Source organism: Chelonoidis abingdonii, chromosome 26 (assembly GCF_003597395.2).
Source record: "Chelonoidis abingdonii isolate Lonesome George chromosome 26, CheloAbing_2.0, whole genome shotgun sequence".
NCBI classification, from domain to species: Eukaryota; Metazoa; Chordata; order Testudines; family Testudinidae; genus Chelonoidis; species Chelonoidis abingdonii.
This window is the reverse complement of record NC_133794.1, coordinates 14,239,940-14,246,719: the sequence shown is the minus strand read 5'-3', so window position 1 is coordinate 14,246,719 and position 6,780 is coordinate 14,239,940.

Here is a 6,780-nt window from a genome sequence, read left to right as displayed (position 1 = left end):
ACTGCGAAAGGTGCTGGTGGTGCTGTGAGCTAGGTAAATCAGGAGCATTCGCCTTCATTTAACCTGACCCGACCCATGTTAGGAGGGAGGTTCGGTAGATAGCAATGCCCGAGACAGCTGAGGACAAGCAGGTGGCAGCCAGGTTCCCAAGAAGGCTGGCTCTTGAAACCTCTGAAGAATAAATTTGTGAGACAAGAGATCTGAGATCTATTGACCTTGGGAAAAGCCCTTCCCTTCGCAGTGTCTCACTTCCCCCATCTATAACATGGCACTGATTCATCTTTGTACGTTGCATTAAGCCTCGCTATCATTTTTATTACTGGCCTCGGCCAAGATCAGGGCCCCATCGTGCCGGGTGCTGCACAGACATAGAGCAGGAGCTAGTTCCGGCCCTGAAGAGCTCACTCAGAATAGATCAGAAGGGGAAACTGAGGCACGGGAGGGGTCGGGGGACTGACTTGCCCAAAGACAGTAGCAGAGTCTGGAACAGAACTAGGTGTCCACGGTCCTGCTCAGTGGCCCTGGCTGCCTTTCATGTAACTGCAAAGTACTCACCAGTTCAGTGAAGAATTGCTATCCTGAAATTTGCCTCCAGTATGTTCCTGGTTCTGAAGTTTCTTTGCCTAGGGTTTGCTTAGAGTGAAATAACATCCTTGGAGTTATTCTTGCTGCCAGATTGGCAACCCTCCTTGGGTTATATCTTGGTTCAGGCCCCAGTCCTGCATCTGCTGTTCATAACATTAGCCCTGTAGACTAGTCTAACTTCTACACGCGGTTTTTATATGGCTCTATTGGTTTGAAACTGTTTATATATATTAATAATCACCAGTTCTTTTGGAGTGTTTTTCATCCCCAGATCTCAAAGCATTTTACAAAGGGGATAAGTATCATTATCTCTCTTTCACTGATGGGTAACCAGGCACAGAGAGCAAAAGAGATTCGCTTAAGGTCAGCCAGTGAAGCAGGGAATAGAATCCAGATTTTCTACGTATCAGTCCCATAGTCTAGCCCAGGGGTCGGCAACCTTTCAGAAGTGCTGTGCCGAGTCTTCATTTATTCACTCTGATTTAAGGTTTCGCGTGCCAGTCATATACTTTAACATTTTTAGACGGTCTCTTTCTCTAAGTCTATAACATATAACTAAACTACTGTTGCATATAAAGTAAATAAGGTTTTTAAAATGTTTAAGAAGCAACATTTAAAATTAAATTCAAAAGCAGAGCTCCCCGGACCGGTGGCCAGGATCCACAGTGTGAGTGCCACTGAAAATCAGCTCGTGTGCTGCCTTCGGCACATGTGCCATAGGTTGCCTACCCCGGTCTAGCCACTAGGCCATACTGCCTCTGAAATCCCTTCGCTCCCGGGGGATAATCTATAATGCAATAAGACAACAGTTCTACAGTACAGCTGCTATGGGTTGCAGCGATTCAACGACATTGAAGCTCGAACCTCCCTCATCACCACCGTTAAACCATTACCAAACTTGCAGATAGATCGGGCCTTTGATGGGGTTAAAAGATCAGACCCGGAGCTGTTTTTCATTTGCATTTAAAGTGGCAGGCACGTTTACAGCACTGCAGAAATAACAAATAATCAGATCCAATCAAACTGGCTTCCTCTTGGCCTGCCTTTTATTAAGAGAGGAGAAAATCCCAGCCAAGCAAACAGGGACTGCCCAGCCCAGCCAGATGTGTTCAGGAAGGATGCTAAAGATAGCAGGCAGTCCCTGGAGGAAGGATGACGGCTCTGATTCACAAGGGGGTGGGGCGTTGGGGTGGAGACCATAAACCCAACGTTGTGGGGATGATGCAAATGAGCTCATTTGCCTAGCAAACCAGGGGGTCAGGCTTTTACAGCATCACCAGCTCTAATGCTTTCATCATGAGTTCTGCGATGCACATTGCTTCTTTCCAAGCCCCAGCAGCCTGGAGTCAGGGGAATTCCTGAGAATCTCAGCATTTGCTTAAAAAAGAAAGGTCAGTTCTAAGCCTGATGGTGGCAGAGAAAAGCTCAAAGACGTGGCATGAGGTTCAAAAGGTGAATAAAAAGAGGCCCAAATGGCTTTTTAAAAAAATCTCATGTGGTTAAAGCCAATCTCGGGGTTTTCCTGAAGGCCGACTCACAGGTTTTGAACACTGCTTAGGCCTGGCAATGCTGCTTTCAGCCCCCATTTTGGGGTCTGGATTCTGATGCCCTGACACCTGGCATAGATCATAATAATAGCACTTCCCATGGTGGGAGCACCATGCAGGGATTTCCTAATTAAGCCTGACCTGCAAGGTAGCTGGTGAGTAGCATCGTGCCTGTTTTACAGATGGGGAAACTGAGGCACAGAGCTGGGAAGTGACTTATCCAAGTTCCCACGGTGACTCAGAAGCACACCCAGGACAGGAACTCAAGTTGGGCAACAGCCCAAGCTGCTATTCTTCCCTCAAGGTCAATCAAAGGGCTCTCTTACAGCCCCTCTGTCAGGAGTGACGCCCCTGCACGGTCCCTGAGGTGAGCTCAGCACCCAGCCTCATTTCAAGGCCATTTAAAACTTGGGGCAAAAGATCATTGCAACAGGGGTGCCAGTGAAGCAACAGGGTGGCCTAGTGGATGGTGCGTTAAGCTGGGCCTCAGGAGCTTTAGGCTCTGTTGACATTTCTACCACTGGGTAGCCTTGGGCAAGTCACTCCACTGCTCCGTGCCTCAGTTTCCCCACCTGGGGCTAACAATACTAACCTCCTTTGAAAGGACTGTGAGATTTATGGCCGCAAAGCGCGTCATTAGTACAGTATTCCTGTATTGGGAGTGTTCCCTCATGTCGTCTCAGCGCTGACTTCCTCTGGGCTGAAACCCTCAGCCACCATCAGTTCTTCCCTCCGTGCCTATGCCAGCCTCTCTGCCCTGCCTGGATCCTCACTCTCTGCTTCATTAGCAACAAGGGATGCAGCAGGCGGGCAGAACTGCAGGAAAGGGATCTTTGCTGCATCGGCAAAGAGACCAGTATTGGTCTGGTAGCAGCCTGGCCCCCGGCTTGCTCTGCAGAGATTCCTGGTGACACACAGAACGAGGCATCTCCTGAAGCGGGATCCTCTTTTGCCATTCTCACCCACCCTACTACACTCGCCAGCCTTCAGCTCGGGCAGAATTGTGCAGACACAAAACCACATCAGCCCCAGTCATAGCTCCAGCCCCTCTGGGTCCCCTTCATGGTCCAGGGACCTTGTGAGCCATTTGGGCCCGGGAATACATCTTTCCTGCATGTCCGTAAAGCACCATGTACTGCCATGTGTGTCTGATTTGGTGTTGCACTGTGTATGCGTTGTGGTGTCGCATTGTGTGCTTGGTTTGTGTTACACTGTGCATACAGCTTTTCTTTGGTATCGCACTGTGTACGCAGTACGGTGTTGCATTCTGTGTTTGTTTGGTGGTGTACGGTCAGTTGGGTGTTGCGTTGTGTACTCCGTTTGGTGTTGCATTCTGTGTTTGTTCGATGTTGTATTGTGTGCTCAGTTTGGTGTATTGTGCGCTGAGTTTGGTGCTGCGTTGTGCACAGCTGCAGACTAGGGACCGAGTGGCTAGGCAGCAGTTTCGCAGAAGAAGACCTAGGGGTTATGGTGGACGAGAAGCTGGATATGAGTCAACAGTGTGCCCTTGTTGCCAAGAAGGCTAACGGTATAAGCAGGAGCATTGCCAGCAGATCGAGGGACGTGATCATTCCCCTCTATTCGGCATTGGTGAGGCCTCATCTGGGTCCAGTTTTGGGCCCCACGCTACAAGAAGGATGTGGAAAAATTGGAAAGAGTCCAACAGTGTTTACGGGTCTGGAACACATGACTTAGGAGAGGCTGAGGGAACTGGGATAGTTTAGTCAGCAGAAGAGAAGAATGAGGGGCGATTTGATAGCTGCTTTCAACTACCCGAAAGGGGGTTCCAAAGAGGATGGATCTAGACTGTTCTCAGTGAGTAATGGTCTCAAGTTGCAGTGGGGGAGGTTTAGGTTGGATATTAGGAAAAACTTTTTCACGAGGAGGGTGGTGAAGCACTGGAATGGGTTATCTAGGGAAGTGGTGGAATCTCTTTCCTTAGAGGTTTTTAAGGTCAGGCTTGACAAAGCCCTGGCTGGGATGATTTAGTTGGGGATTAGGTCTTCCTTTGAGCAGGGGGTTGGACTAGATACCTCCTGAGGTCCCTTCCAACCCTGATATTGTGATTCTTTGGAGTTGTACTGTGTGTTTGGTGTTACATTGTGTGTGCTGTTTGGCATTGCATTGTGTACGCAGGGTGGTGTTGCAATTGCGTGTTTGTTATTGTTGCATCGTGTGCGCTCAGTTTGTGTTGCATTGTGTACAGTCTGAAGCTGCTGTGTGTGTAGTCTGAGGTTGCTGTGCTGTTTGCTGGTTCATTGGGTATGCCATTTGCAGTATTGCCAACTCCAAGCACTTGTGGCCCCTCAAAATCATGAGATTGGCTTAAAAATCATGAAACTTAAAAATGACAACTTTGGGATTTTTATTTGCCTTCTCTAGGGACTTTGCGGCTCCCCCCTTCCCCTTTTTCCCTCCACCGCATGACAGGGGCTCTATGTGCCCCCGCACTTTCTCCCACCCATGCCATGGCCAATCAACCGGGTGTCTCCCATTCCCCCCCTTCCAGTTTTCCTGATTTTTACCAATCTCACTAGGGTTCTACCCACCGATACCTAGAACATTCCCTGAAATTGTGGAACGGCTCCAATGCAGCATTCAAAAATTCCGACAGAGAAATGTTGTCAACCTGCATGCTAGACCTCAGTTGGCTCAGACAATAACAATGGCAGATTCCTCTTCTTATTTGCACAACCCTCTGTGCACGAAGGTCCAGATGTGGTCACAGGCCATGTTTGTCTCTACCCCTCCCCTATCTCTCTGCTTGTTGCCACTTGTACAATCTCAGCACTGTCTTCTCTGCAACCCGAAACAACCTCCCTCTACGTCTCAGCCTCTCCACCTCATTAGGAATCGGAAAACACTTCTTGGCTCCCTTGCCTGCGCTGTTTTCATTTCACACTCCCTCTGCTATGATCTCCATCACAGCTTTGTTTAACTCCATAAAGCTAGGCATGGACGCCACTCCTTATTTGAACTGGTGTGAATCCAGATCTACTCCGGAGTCACACTTGACCCCCTCTGATTGGCTACCTGACCCGCTTACCTGCCTCCTGGGGCAGAGCAACCAATCAGAGTTGCTGTAGGAAGAGCGCTCTCTCTCTCTCTCTCTCTCTCTCTCTTACATCAGCAGCCCAAAGTCATCCTCCCAGAAGGGAAGAAACTGGGGGGAGGTGGGAGGGGGAGCAACTAAAGAGCCCAGCAGCTCAGGGCAGATCCATTGTCTCCTCCCCTCTGAGCAACAAGATGGCTCTCCTGTTCTTCCACTTTGATAGCAGCCTTCAACTACCTGAAGGGGGGTTCCAAAGAGGATGGAGCTCGGCTGTTCTCAGTGGTGGCAGATTTAGTTGGGGTTGGTCCTGCTTTGAGCAGGGGGTTGGACTAGATGACCTCCTGAGATCTCTTCCAACCCTAATCTTCTATGATTCCCTTGCAACACCCAGCCTGGAAAAGGAGACCCTGCTGCCACCATGGCCCCAGCTAGGGAGAGTGGGGGTAAAGACCCCTAGAAGGAACAGACGGGGGGCTGGATGGAGGCTGAGTAGATGTGGGGGTGAGGGACAGGATTGATCTGGAGGTTGGGGCAGAATTAATTGCTGGGCAGGGGAGGGGCAGATGTGGAGTGAGAGCATCTGCAGCAGGGGCCAACATCTCCTGACCTGATAAAATGGAGAGAGGGAGTGACACTAATTGTCACACACATGTCCACACACATGCGGGGGATGGCCACAGGGAGTTCAACAATCAAAAAAGAGACCAGAAAAACACAGTGGGTTTTTTTTAAAATCTCATTATTGTTGGGCCTCACTCATGATTTTTGATCTCTTGAGGTTAGCAATACTGGGGACTGTGGTTTCTCTGGGGCTGTCTAGCTTGTTTGTTGAATCTGGTAGAGAAAATACCCATATTAGCTCTGCGATTCATTGGTGAAATACAGTTACTAAACTGCTAGACAACTGTTGTGCTGCATTGTGATGTTCACGTGTGCACATTGTGTACGGTAGCTTTTGCTTGCTGTTGCATTGCGGGTCCAACTTTTCTTTAGTGTTGCAGCGTCTGTTCAATTTGCGTCTACCGCTCGTTTGATGTTGCATTGTGTTCAGTTTGTATTGCATTGCATTTTGTGGGTTCAGTTTTTGTTGCATGATGTGTGCAGCTTTTGTTTGGTGTTGCAATGTGTGCGTACATTTCATTTGGTGTCGTGTTGTCTGCACAACTGTTGTTCAGTGTTGCATTTTGCATATTGACTGTGCTGCCTGGTGCGTGCAACTTTTTGTTTGGTGTTGGCTGTTGCAACGGGTGTGCATTTCACTTCAATTTGCAAGGTGTGTGCATTTCGTTTGTGGGTGCACTGTCTGTGCTGAGTTTGTTTTGCACTCTGTGTGTGCGCAGTTTTTGTTTGCTCTTGCATCACACTAGAGCAGGGACGGCGTGTCGGGCAATACCCTGCAAAAGAGCAGCCAGGTCCATACCAGCTGGACAGAGGCCGCTCGAGTTCCAAGCCCACTATGGCTCTACCCTGAACAACTTCAAACCTTACTCCCCTCTGAATAATACTCGATGCCTCCATGGCCCCTGGGAGCCCGGTGCACCCTGGGAGTTGAAGTCCCCTTGCCCCATACTCTGCCTGGACTTCCCACCTGGAAAA